The following is a 15000-nucleotide window of genomic DNA, read 5'->3' on the forward strand; positions in this document are numbered from 1 at the left end:
AATTCTCTGCCCTCGCTAAGCTCCCGTGAAATATACTTATCTATCCCTTAGTCCATATATTTATTTATTTAAATTGGCACCCATATACATAGTGAAAGAAGGCAGTACAGTGAGACAAAAAAGATATAAATAAAAATTAAAATATTGTATTCCAAGTACAGTGAGCACCACATGGCAATATAATGAAAACGAGTGTGCTTTTCACGAAAAAATTCAACTATAATTCTTGTATCAATGTGCTGAAAATAAAAATCATTAGATTTAATAAACAGGAAGTGGGATTTTTTGCTCGTAGAAAGGTCAAAAATGTTGTAGCCACGATTCTGTCCGCACCCCTGAACCTATCGAGTTGAAAATTTGATATTTATCGCGTATAATACTGATAGTGATTTTACTATGTATGTACATAAGTAGAACTATTGTCTTTTGCAAGTTTCCGTACATTTGCGCTCAATTTGTATCGAAAATGCTGTCATAGCTATTAGTATTTCATAATGCTGCAATATCGAAGTTTGTTTTTTGACTTTCTTATATTCCTCAAATACATGTATAGAGTCATGGGTTCGTCACATCCGAGTTTTTTTACTTTCTTCCGGACTAATTTATCAAATTTTATTGCATACATAACCTCCTCTATTTTAATTAAAATTTAAAAAATTGTTTTTTTTTCATTAGAATTTTAAAATGTTTATCGTGTTCTTTTTTTTTCCTTCTTATTTGTGTTTTTTTTCTTTTTCGTTTATTTCTTTTTTTTTGTGTTATTTATATGTTTGGCCGCAGTGTCGTTTAAGTTAATTTTAAAAGATTAAAAGTTAATTTTTCTTTACAGGTCCATGGGTGTGTGTGTGTGTATTTACTCATTCACTCACTCACTTCATTAATATCTGTCTATGATGTATGTATAATGAGCTCATTGACAACTCGCGAGCTTCACATATAATCGATCTGGTGTAATTCAGGGGTCCGCTTTAGGCCCTTTACTATTTACAATACTCATTAATAATCTCCCTAGAGTGTTACGCAATGCTCCATGTCTCTTGTTTGCAGACGACGTTAAATTATTCTTTGCTGTGAGGGATGAGAGGCAAGGCCTCTCTCCTTCGAGCGCATATTAACGCTGTCTTGGAGTTCGGTTCCAGTTTAGGACTTGAACTTTTAATATTAGTATATGTGCAAATTATGAGCTATGGACGTTCACATTCGCTCGCTATTGTCACGGATATTCCATCGGATCCGTCTCGTTGAAGCGTGTGGAATCTATGGTCGATTTGGGTCTTATTATAAAGTTTATTATAAATTATAAAGTTATTATGTAAAAAGGAAAAATGGCGCTGCAGGCGAAAATTTTTTTCCAAACATCTTTACATCGTCGACAAAAATCGTCAATCAAACTGTATCACTAAAAAAATACTATCAATTGACTTATTTTCTACCGACTGTCTTTTTACTTTATCTATGTATGTACATACATACATATGTACATATGTGCATATGTACGTCGTAACGATAGATGAAGTATTGTGATCATGTGAAAATTCGAACTCAAAATCGATCACTGATAACGTTTTCACGATCTAGATGTATGTATGTATGTGTCTGTGTGTCTGTATTTTGGGGATTTTTTAAACACCGTTTGTCCTATCGAACTGATACTTAGTATCGATAACTGAAATTCTTATCGATACGACGTCATTTTTTTTTTACATACCTCCTTTGCATTACATTAATTATTATGTTGATCAGAAATGGCACCTCCCTTATGGGTATTAAGACTTTGAGTCCAATTATCTCCCAAACCACTAACCGAATCAGACTGAAATTTTTTCACATGTACATAATATAAATTATAAATTTTATACCGTAATATATTTTTTTTAAATATTTTAACCTCAACAAGAATTATTACTTTTACTCTAGAAGATCGATAATTTATTTTATCTCGGAAACCTTTCGGAGTATCGAACTGACATTTCATATCTAGCATTACATATAAACTGGATGCCATGTTATATATATATATATATATATATATATATATATATATATATATATATATATATATATATATATATATATATATATATATATATATATATATATAATTCTGTGAACACCCGTTAGCCGGAAGTGGCAGTTTACTCTTGTTCGATATTTCTTCCACTATTTTTATCGATTCAGGTATAATTCTTGTATCAATGTGATGAAAAGAACCAGAAGTGGGATTTTTTCCATTTAGAAAAGTCAAAAAAGTTGTGACCCCGCGGGTTTTTCCACACCCCTGAACGTATCAAGCTGAAAATTTATATTTGTATTCTCTATGTACTATGTGGCTTCGATTTGATAAGGTTTTGGTCAGGACGCAATGCTATTAAACAACTAAAACTTTTTTTGGACCGAATTCGTCACACATGAGGATTAAATCCACCTCACTCGTTATTTTGTGAGAGATTGGACGTCCGCAAACAAAGATTTGAGAGATATGATCAGTTGTGATTGAACTGATTCATTAAAATATTAATTTAAAACCTTTCTTGAAAACAAACAACAAATACGAACTTTCAGAAAAACATACGTAACACATCTGTTTCTGAGATAAAATAAAGTGGGGCAGACCTCTCTAACAATTCGCTCCATGAGATGAATTGTAATACCATTATTATTTTATTGGCCACCGAGGTATCCAGTGGTAACATAAGATATGAACGTAGCATTTATAGATCCATAGTATCTGATTGATCATTGAATTCGTACTATTTTTTTCTAAATTCACACTATTCCTAAATTTTATGGGGCTCCAGTGCCCCCCCATGCCCCCGCCCAAAATGACTACAAAGAAATATGAACTCTTTAAATGATACTGAACTATTATATGTCAGATTTATTTATTCACAATATTGAAGGGTGAACTGGTTGCTTTTTTTTTACATACATATATCTATTCCATAATTCATTTATTGATACTGATATTTTTTCACATTTGTTTTAGTTAATAAATAAGTTTAAAATTTAATGTTTGGAGGAAGAATAAACATACATACATACATATTTATTTTCACTTCTCTAATAGTAGTAGTTGTGCCAGAGACTTGGGTATACTGGATTCCAAACTGTAATTTTAATGAACATATTAATCATATTGTTACTAAATCTTATAAACTCTTGGGATTTATAAGCCCTTTAAAAACCCCCATACTCTGATTCTACTCTATTACAGTTTGGTTCGTAGTAATATGGAGTATGCCTCAATCATATGGTCTCCCTATTACCAAACTCACATTGGCAGCGTTAACACTAGAGGTATCTACCGCGGTATTTGATAGATCTATCAAATACCGCGTGTTCGAACGCTATTTCTTGTTTTCCAAGGCCGGATAGATCTATCAAATACCGCGGTAGATACCTCTAGTGTTAACGCTGCCATTGAGCATTTAGAGACAATCCAGAAGCGTTTTTTGCGCCATTTCTCCTATGAGACTGGTCTTAAAAAACTGTTACCATCTTATAATGACAGACTTTCTTTTTTCCATACTGCAAGTTTGTCTCAGCGCAGAAGGGTTTCTGATTTGTTAATTTTATATAAGATTGCTAATTGTATTCTTGACACATCTGTTTTAAGTGAGATTGACTTTAACGTTAATGCCCGATTCACCAGATGCACAAATCTTTTTTATCCACCAATTTGTCAAAGCAACACTTCTTTCAATAGTGCAATCGTTCGTGTATGCCGTATTTACGATAGCTTAGATGATTGTCCTGACCTCTTTAGTGACTCTTTTAGTATTTTTAGGACAAAGGTGTAGACAATAATATGTGGTTGATTTGCTTCTTCACCTTCATTGTCTTTCTTTTTCTTTTTTACTTTATCTGTTTCTTTTCTTTTTTTAAAATCTTGATGTTTTTGTAATTACATACCTCCTTTATTTTACTTTTTTATATCACCATGTGGTTCTCACCGTAAATGGAATATTATATTTTTGTCTGTGTTTATTATTATTTTTTGTCTCACTATACAACTTTCTTTTTATATTTTATTCTGTATGTGTGCCTATTTAAATAAATAAATAAAAGTAGATATGTTACAAGCTTTTTGTAGGCTTCACGCTCTGTATGTTCTTTTACGAGCTTTTTACGAGGCTTTCTAATTATCCACCAAAGCGCTCAACGGGTTGGGATGAAACTACTTTTTTTTTACAGACCTCTTCTTATTTCGCCTTATTTTATTTTTTACATGGTATTAATACATCGATTCAAGCTGTCGTCAACGCCGACGGGGACTGTGTTGTCATAGAAATAATCAGTCAATGACACTCTCCATATAATATTCCATCGCCGAACATCTCGCGTTGTGTTATAAATAATTAAAACGATGTTATAATATGATATGTAATACATTAATAATAATATTGTAATATATATTATTGATACGTATATGTACGTAAACGAAGTGCTGGTCGACTATGATCATATTGATTACGGCCAAATCCAGTCAACCCCAGTGGAGACGCGCGGCGCGGGATTTCCCCCGACTCGCGCGTCTGACGTTAGCTCCGCCGATCTCAGGTTAGTTAGTGTCGTTTCAACTGTGGTGCAGTCTAGTTTGGTTGTAGTGTAGTGTAGTCTAGTGTAGTCTAGTGTAGTTTAGTTTAGTTTGGTTGTATCTAATTGTTAATATCATTTATCAATAAAACTTGACGTTTCAATCACACGATCGAAAAGTTCAAATGGCCACATTCACATACCAATTTCATGGCTATGTATATTCATATATTTCAGATACACAATATCGTACTGTGGTGGCCTACTCTCAAATGCATTTTGTTCGAAATTAACAACTGAAAACACCGACTTCGAGCCCGCTCACGTCCGGTCATTATTTGCACAGTTCACTGGAATATTAGGGTGAGTATGATAACAATTAACAATTAACACATGTTATCTGTAATTGTGAATGTAGTTTATCAATAAATCACAAACGTCTTAACGCCGTTATTACAATTTTTTTTTGTGTTCGACGGTGATAAAGTCATATTATTGTTATAAGCTTTTTATCTAAACTTTAACCAAACTTCAAAGATTTGTTATTGACCTTTACAGGCTATCGAAACGATTGACAGAGGAGAGAGAGAGCATTTTTGAACCGGATATAATATTTGGGACGCTGTAAACAATATTGTATACTCATGTGCAGAAATAATTTTAAACAATGGAAGGTTCCAGCACAAATGGTTAGTCTAAATAATGATAAATGACTAATATCTCTCCGGAACGAGATTACCGATGAGCAATTATGTGTGTATGTACGTATGCATGCATGTATGTATGTATAATGTACACATATGATTTTATTTATTTTTTAGACGAATAAAATTTCCCTCGGCGACGTCGGCGTCTCGACGGAAGCGCGCACACACTTGTATTGTGAACATAATTGAACAAGTGTGTGAACATAATTGAACATCGTATATCTATTTTGATAGCTACTGATCCACTGATCGTTTCTAATTTACAAATTTAATTTAATTTTGTTAGTAATCATAGTCTTATATTATTCTAATGTTAACGTTATAGCATAATAGGAAAAAGAGGTCTAAAACCTATTTACAATTCTTATACATTTATGTGTGTATGTACGTATGCATGCATGTATGTATGTATAATGTACACATATGATTTTATTTATTTTTTGGATGAATAAAATTTCACTCGGCGACGTCGGCGTCTCGACGGAAGCGCGCACACACTTGTATTGTGAACATAATTGAACAAGTGTGTGAACATAATTGAACATCGTATATCTATTTTGATAGCTACTGATCCACTGATCGTTTCTAATTTACAAATTTAATTTAATTTTGTTAGTAATCATAGTCTTATATTATTCTAATGTTAACGTTATAGCATAATAGGAAAAAGAGGTCTAAAACCTATTTACAATTCTTATACATTTATGTGTGTATGTACGTATGCATGCATGTATGTATGTATAATGTACACATATGATTTTATTTATTTTTTGGATGAATAAAATTTCACTCGGCGACGTCGGCGTCTCGACGGAAGCGCGCACACACTTGTATTGTGAACATAATTGAACAAGTGTGTGAACATAATTGAACATCGTATATCTATTTTGATAGCTACTGATCCACTGATCGTTTCTAATTTACAAATTTAATTTAATTTTGTTAGTAATCATAGTCTTATATTATTCTAATGTTAACGTTATAGCATAATAGGAAAAAGAGGTCTAAAACCTATTTACAATTCTTATACATTTATGTGTGTATGTACGTATGCATGCATGTATGTATGTATAATGTACACATATGATTTTATTTATTTTTTGGATGAATAAAATTTCACTCGGCGACGTCGGCGTCTCGACGGAAGCGCGCACACACTTGTATTGTGAACATAATTGAACAAGTGTGTGAACATAATTGAACATCGTATATCTATTTTGATAGCTACTGATCCACTGATCGTTTCTAATTTACAAATTTAATTTAATTTTGTTAGTAATCATAGTCTTATATTATTCTAATGTTAACGTTATAGCATAATAGGAAAAAGAGGTCTAAAACCTATTTACAATTCTTATACATTTATGTGTGTATGTACGTATGCATGCATGTATGTATGTATAATGTACACATATGATTTTATTTATTTTTTGGATGAATAAAATTTCACTCGGCGACGTCGGCGTCTCGACGGAAGCGCGCACACACTTGTATTGTGAACATAATTGAACAAGTGTGTGAACATAATTGAACATCGTATATCTATTTTGATAGCTACTGATCCACTGATCGTTTCTAATTTACAAATTTAATTTAATTTTGTTAGTAATCATAGTCTTATATTATTCTAATGTTAACGTTATAGCATAATAGGAAAAAGAGGTCTAAAACCTATTTACAATTCTTATACATTTATGTGTGTATGTACGTATGCATGCATGTATGTATGTATAATGTACACATATGATTTTATTTATTTTTTGGATGAATAAAATTTCACTCGGCGACGTCGGCGTCTCGACGGAAGCGCGCACACACTTGTATTGTGAACATAATTGAACAAGTGTGTGAACATAATTGAACATCGTATATCTATTTTGATAGCTACTGATCCACTGATCGTTTCTAATTTACAAATTTAATTTAATTTTGTTAGTAATCTAATGTTATTCTAATGTTAACGTCACTAAAAATGAATGCATAAATATTGTTACATGTATGAATTGTGTATGTATAAATATATACTCACACATAGATACACATGTGTGTGTACATTTATTTTAATTTTAATTTTTATCTTGTAATATAATGAAATATAAAGACGATGGAGGGATTTTTCAAATGTTGTCACGACGATACAACTAAAAAGTTAACATTCTAATATTTATGCATAAATATTGTTTATTATATGTAGTGTATTGTTATATGTATGTATAAATATATGTATATGTAGACACACACACACACACACACACACACACACACACACACACACGTGTGTGTGTGTATATAACAAATATATTAAAAAAGATATCAGTTCTTACATATATGTATAATCTATAATAATTTAAAAACAACAAACATATTAAAAAATATAAATATTTATTTTTCCTAAAAATTATTTTTTAAAAAAATATTTTATTCTTAAATTTAAAAAAAAAAGATATCAGTTCTTACATATATGTATAATCTATAATAATTTAAAAACAACAAACATATTAAAAAATATATATATTTATTTTTCCTAAAAATTATTTTTTAAAAAAATATTTTATTCTTAAATTTAAAAAAAAAAAAAGATATCAGTTCTTACATATATGTATAATCTATAATAATTTAAAAACAACAAACATATTAAAAAATATATATATTTATTTTTCCTAAAAATTATTTTTTAAAAAAATATTTTATTCTTAAATTTAAAAAAAAAAGATATCAGTTCTTACATATATGTATAATCTATAATAATTTAAAAACAACGAACATATTAAAAAATATATATATTTATTTTTCCTAAAAATTATTTTTTAAAAAAATATTTTATTCTTAAATTAAAAAAAAAAAGATATCAGTTCTTACCAGTGGCGGGCGGTGACTTTTCAAACAAGGGATGCTGTCCCTTGTTTGAAAAAAAAAACCGACCAATTTATTTTTTAAAATTTAATTTTATTCTTCGTTCCTTTTTACAAAATTCATCGATAACCGCATCATAGAATTTTTTATTGTTTTTTAAATTTGACATTATTTTCTTTTCGATTGCAATTAAAGCAAGACCAGAGAGTCTTTCTTCACTTTGACTACTTCTGGTGAACGTTTTAATTCTTTTCATAGTCGAAAATGATCGTTCAGCCGATGCGCTCGTGGAAGGTATCGTACAAATTAATTGTATTAAACTAAATACTTGTTCCAAAACGTCTATTAGATCATCTTTCACAATTAATTCCTTTACGTCATTTATAGATTTCAAATGAAAATCTTGCGTTGAGTACATGTAAATTAATTCGCTTTTTAATTTCATAAAATCAAAGTATTTTCCATAAGTTAGGTGGAGTGATTTAAATAGGAAATCTGGAAAATTATTTTCATATTCTTTAAATTTTTTGACGTTAAAAAATTCGAGAAATTTTAAATTTTCGATATCTCGAAATCGATTGGTTGTATTTACTGAAAGAGTTTCTAAAATTTCAGAATAGTGAAGTTTATACGTTGTTTTCACATCTTCTTCACATTCAGCATATTTTCTTTTTCTATTAAAATTTTTAGTTATTACTTTGTTCCACAATGAATCAAAATCTTCTTTTTTGTTATCTAAATATTTTACAAATTTTTTAATTTCACTTACGCAATACGATATGTCAAAGGTTTTTTTTTGTAAAATTTCAAATAAAAAATCTGCCGAATTAAATATTGCAGAAAATAAATGCAAATTGAAATTGAATTCAAACTCTTTTAAATAACGATGAAGGACTTCAGCATTTATGACAGCATCAGTATCCCATTCGTCTTCATCATTAATTATTTGATTAAATATTTCCATTAATTCTGTTTGATATTCTAATATCATATTTAAAATTTTGCTATTGTAGTTCCATCGTGTAGGGGCAGCAGTGGGAAATCGTTTTTTTATTTGACAATCGAGAAGGGAAATTCTTCTTGAAGACTTACAAAAAAAAGTTGAAAATGACAACATACGGCTGAAAAAACGTTTGCATCCGGATATATGTTTAACAGATTGCGACAAAACTAAATTCAATCTGTGAGCGTAACAATGGACAAATAAAGAATTAGGACAAATATCTCGAATTTTTCGTTGCACTCCATTATGCTCCCCGGACATTACAGCCGCTCCATCGTACGTTTGTGCAATTAATTTGTCCAAACAACCAAATTCTTCCAAGGTCTCACGTATGTGCTGAAAAAGAGCATTAGCTGTTCTATTGGGACTAACATCGACAAATCCAACAAATCTCTCCTGAATTTCATTGTTTTCATCTACATATCTAAAAATAGTAGATAGCTGAGCTTTGCGACTGATATCTGTAGATTCGTCCACAATTATGGAAACAAATTTTGATGCACGTATTTCAGTTTTAATCTCATCTAGCAAGACTTTTGATATTGCGGATACCAAGTCATTTTGTATATGGTTCGATAGTCCAGTAAACACCGTAGAGTTATCTAAATGAGTTTTCAATTTTATGTCTGATTCACTCAACAGATACAGCAACTCAATATAATTCCCTCTATTTTCCGATTCCTGGTGTTCAAAATGTCCTCGTAAAGGTTGTTCTTGTTTTGCTAAAAAACAGATCGCGCTTATTAATTTCGACAAAATGTATCTATTTGCAGTAACTTCTTTGTTGTGCATTTCAATATTTGCTTTAAATTGAGCACTTAAAAAATTTTCTATACGAGGTCCCTTTCCAAATTTTTTAAATTGAGCAGCAGAACATATGTGAGCTTGAGAACATTCATGTCTCTTGCGCGATTTACTTAAATTGTTTAGGTCAGAAAATCCAAATTTACTCCAGACATTCACTTCTTGAGAAAATAAAATACATGGCCAACAGAATAATTTCGTTAAGTGAGCACATCCACAAATCCATGAAATTTTTTCGTATGTTTCTGTGTTAAAATACCTTTTAAATGTTTTTGTTTTAGACTGAATATTTAATATTGGTGTGGGTTTGGGGCTCTTAACAATAATCTCCTTTTCATTAAATGGGAGAGAAGCAAATCTTCTTTTCAGCACATTTTCAATTAAACAATTGCAATTATTATTGATCTCGACGACAAGTCCACTCTCATTGTTATTTTCGATATCCATATTAAAGGCAATAATGAAAACTCGTAAGTAGTGGAACAGTAAACTAAAAATAAAGTTAGACGAAACTAATTTAAATGAAAACTTAATTCAAAAGTAAAAAATAACCAACTTACAGTATAAATGATTAACTTCGTCTAAAGAAATGAATCGGCTAGCTTTTTGATAAATAACTTGGGGCGTAGCGTGCGGAAATATCGATCAACAGCGGCTTCCAAGTGAAACTCAATAGATAAGCAAACAGAGAAACCGAATCCACCGTAGAGGTTAAACAAGTGTCAACGCGTCCGCGCGAATAAGACAGCCTCATAGTGCGCATGCGCAAATGGGATCGGTCTTGACTCCGAATCCATGACGCGCGCGCACTTCACTCAGCGTCTACTCGCCAGCGTCACTCGCCTGTGGCCGGCCTATGCGAATGCGGCCTATGCGAATCCTTAATAAAAATTATCAAAAGATCCTATATAATGCATCATGTAACAAAAAACACGTGATATGTGAAATATATATCATATACTACATCATAATCACGTACATCACTAAGAATACATCGAAGCGAAATTCAAATATTTATTAAAAATACTCTTGGCTTTTTAAAGTTATAGGGGATGCGCCGCATCCACCGCATCCATGGACCGCACGCCACTGGTTCTTACATATATGTATAATCTATAATAATTTAAAAACAACAAACATATCAAAAAATATATATATTTATTTTTCCTCAAAATTATTTTTTAAAAAAATATTTTATTCTTAAATTTAAAAAAAAAAGATATCAGTTCTTACATATATGTATAATCTATAATAATTTAAAAACAACGAACATATTAAAAAATATATATATTTATTTTTCCTAAAAATTATTTTTTAAAAAAATATTTTATTCTTAAATTAAAAAAAAAAAGATATCAGTTCTTACATATATGTATAATCTATAATAATTTAAAAACAACAAACATATTAAAAAATATAAATATTTATTTTTCCTAAAAATTATTTTTTAAAAAAATATTTTATTCTTAAATTAAAAAAAAAAAAAAGATATCAGTTCATACATATATGTATAATCTATAATAATTTAAAAACAACAAACATATCAAAAAATATATATATTTATTTTTCCTCAAAATTATTTTTTAAAAAAATATTTTATTCTTAAATTTTTAAAAAAAAATATCAGTTCTCACATATATATCTATAATAATTTAATAACAACAAATATATTTTAAAAAATATATATGTATATTTATTTTTCTTCGAAATTTTTTTTTAAAAATTTTTTTTTTCTTAAATTTTTTTAAAAAAAATATCATTTCTTGTCTTAACCCCTTCGCACACCCCGCCAAAACGCAAACTATCCCCATTATTTTTTTGTTTATTATTTCTCTCGCAAAATAGCGTAACGGTACGTGAAACATTCGCAGCTCTAGTTCATACCACCCACTGTACAACGAGCCGGCGATACGACCTGTGTGAATACATGCTGATAGTCGCTCGTCCGATACTCAACGTCAACGCGTACGCGATCGCGGCCTTCGTCAGAAGGCGTCCGCGCAACAACGCGTTAACCGTAAAGACATATGCGGCGCCGCCCACTCGTTTTTGAATGAGAAAAGCGCGCATACGTTTGAACAGTAATATCGTGCACTCTCTAGTTCCGCGCGAGCAGAGACACAGAATTATAAGAGAAGAGAGCGATTCGTCGCTCTCACACGAACTTCGTCAGCTCGTTTCGAACGAGTCCGACGCGTGCTTTTCTCGAATTGACGGTCGAACTTTCTGTATATACGTTAAAATATCATGTTTGTATATATGTTTTTGTATATATATAAAAAAAAAATTACACATGCGCACACACACTATGTATTCTTAAAATATGTATGTATGTATGTATGTGCATACGTATGATACGTATGCATGCGTGTGTCACTGTATGCATGTGTATAAACTTGTATACATATATATATAATATATATACCGTGATGTTTTAAATAATAATAACATTCAAGGAGATCATGCGACGTCGTCCGCGTCGGGTTACGCCGGCCGGACGGTGCTCATCAGAGTATGTACGTGTATGTACGCATGTGTACGAACGGCTCACGCCGTTGTATATACTGCGCTACTACGCGACACAAGCGCGCAGCTCCCTGGTTGATCCTGCCAGTAATCATATGCTTGTCTCAAAGACTAAGCCATGCAAGTCTCAGTATAAGCCGAATTAAGGTGAAACCGCGAATGGCTCAATATATCAGTTTTGGTTCCTTAGATCGTACACAGTTACTTGGATAACTGTGGCAATTCTAGAGCTAATACATGCAAACGAAGTTCCGACCGGTGACGGAAGGAATGCTTTTATTAGATCAAAAACCAATCGGCGGATCGCGGGCTTGCTCGCGTCCGCCGCACTCAGAGATGACTCTAGATAACTTTGAGCCGATCGCACGGTCTAGCACCGGCGACGCATCTTTCAAATGTCTGCCTTATCAACTGTCGATGGTAGTTTATGCGACTACCATGGTTGTCACGGGTAACGGGGAATCAGGGTTCGATTCCGGAGAGGGAGCCTGAGAAACGGCTACCACATCCACGGAAGGCAGCAGGCGCGCAAATTACCCACTCCCGGCACGGGGAGGTAGTGACGAAAAATAACGATACGGGACTCTTATGAGGCCTCGTGATCGGAATGATTACACTTTAAATCCTTTAACGAGGATCCATTGGAGGGCAAGTCTGGTGCCAGCAGCCGCGGTAATTCCAGCTCCAATAGCATATACTAAAGTTGTTGCGGTTAAAAAGCTCGTAGTTGAAATTGTGTCCTGCGGCGTCGGTCTACCGATTGCGGTACGACAGGCGCGTCAGCGGGGCTTCTCGCCGGTGCGTGTCTTCCGCCGGCACGTCGTCGTCGGTCCTCACGGGCAGGCGGCGCGTCGAGGCGGGCCCTCGCGGCTGTTTACTTTGAACAAATTAGAGTGCTCAAAGCGGGCTTACATTTGCCTGAATATTGTGCGCATGGAATAATAGAATAGGACCTCGGTTCTGTTTTGTTGGCTTTCTGATACCAGAGGTAATGATTAATAGGGACAACTGGGGGCATTCGTATTGCGACGTTAGAGGTGAAATTCTTGGATCGTCGCAAGACGGACTAAAGCGAAAGCATTTGCCAAAGGTGTTTTCATTAATCAAGAACGAAAGTTAGAGGTTCGAAGGCGATTAGATACCGCTGTAGTTCTAACCATAAATGATGCCAGCCAGCGATCCGCCGAAGTTTTTTACGTTGATTCGGTGGGCAGCTCCCGGGAAACCAAAGCTTTCGGGCTCCGGGGGGAGTATGGTTGCAAAGCTGAAACTTAAAGGAATTGACGGAAGGGCACCACCAGGAGTGGAGCCTGCGGCTTAATTCGACTCAACACGGGAAAACTCACCAGGCCCGGACACTGGAAGGATTGACGGATTAACAGCTCTTTCTCGATTCGGTGGGTGGTGGTGCATGGCCGCTCTTAGTTGGTGGAGCGATTTGTCAGGTTAATTCCGGTAACGAACGTAACTCTAGCCTATTAAATAGACGTACCCCCGATATCACGAGGTGCCGCGGCAGCGTCGTCGTTCTGCGGCGGCGCGCGCGGTCTTCAACTATCGGCGTACAATGATAATCTTCTTAGAGGGACCGGCGGTATATATAGCCGCACGAGATTGAGCAATAGCAGGTCTGTGATGCCCTTAGATGTCCTGGGCCGCACGCGCGCTACACTGAAGGGATCAGCGTGTCCTCCTTGGCCTAACGGCCCGGGTAACCCGTTGAAACCCCTTCGTGATAGGGATTGGGGTTTGCAATTCTCCCCCATGAACGAGGAATTCCTAGTAAAAGCGGGTCACCAGCTCGCGTTGATTGCGTCCCTGCCCTTTGTACACACCGCCCGTCGCTACTACCGATGGATGATTTGGTGAGGTCTTCGGACTGGTGCGCGGAAGCCACTTTGTGGGCATCCGACGCGTCGGAAAGTTTGACCGAATTTGATCATTTAGAGGAAGTAAAAGTCGTAACAAGGTTTCCGTAGGTGAACCTGCGGAAGGATCATTTCCTGTGTACCATTAAATATGTACGTTTCGTGTAGAGTGTTTAAATTCTATTCACTATACGCACACAAACGAACGTTTTTAACACGCACAAACACTTGTTGTGGGAGTGCGCGTCAAGAGACGCGCGCACAATTTTTTTTTTCAAACAGAAAAAACAAACTTACGTTACTTATTTTTGAAACTAATTTTTTTAAATGATTACCCTGATCGGCGGATCACTAGGCTCGTGGGTCGATGAAGAACGCAGCTAAATGCGCGTCAGAGTGTGAACTGCAGGACACATGAGCATCGACATTTCGAACGCACATTGCGGTCCGAGCAAGACTTTTTTTGTCGACGGACCACTCCTGTTTGAGGGTCGCGCACGCATAACGCACCAGACTGTCGGCCGCCGCCGAAACTCGGCGGCCGACGAGCGATGTCGGCGTCTCGACACCGACGCGCGCGCGCACACTCGTGTGTGTGCGCGTGTACGTGTGTCGAGTCCGATCAAGTCAAGCGAAACTTAGCGTACGCAGAGGGGACGGAGGAGAGACGCCGTCGTTCTAGCGTCGATCGCCGCGTCTCCGC

The 15000-nt window shown here is 34.3% G+C and overlaps 2 non-coding genes across 2 annotated transcripts; both read left to right on the plus strand.

The window, feature by feature from the left end:
- Nucleotides 1-12497: 12497 nt before the first annotated feature.
- On the plus strand, nt 12498-14431 carry LOC143922010 (small subunit ribosomal RNA). Its single transcript, XR_013261542.1, has one exon. It is a non-coding gene; the product is annotated as a small subunit ribosomal RNA (ribosomal RNA).
- A 198-nt stretch (nt 14432-14629) lies between these two features.
- On the plus strand, nt 14630-14791 carry LOC143922007 (5.8S ribosomal RNA). Its single transcript, XR_013261539.1, has one exon. It is a non-coding gene; the product is annotated as a 5.8S ribosomal RNA (ribosomal RNA).
- Nucleotides 14792-15000: the final 209 nt, after the last annotated feature.

Source organism: Arctopsyche grandis, unplaced genomic scaffold, assembly GCF_051622035.1.
Source record: "Arctopsyche grandis isolate Sample6627 unplaced genomic scaffold, ASM5162203v2 HiC_scaffold_146, whole genome shotgun sequence".
NCBI classification, from domain to species: domain Eukaryota; kingdom Metazoa; phylum Arthropoda; class Insecta; order Trichoptera; family Hydropsychidae; genus Arctopsyche; species Arctopsyche grandis.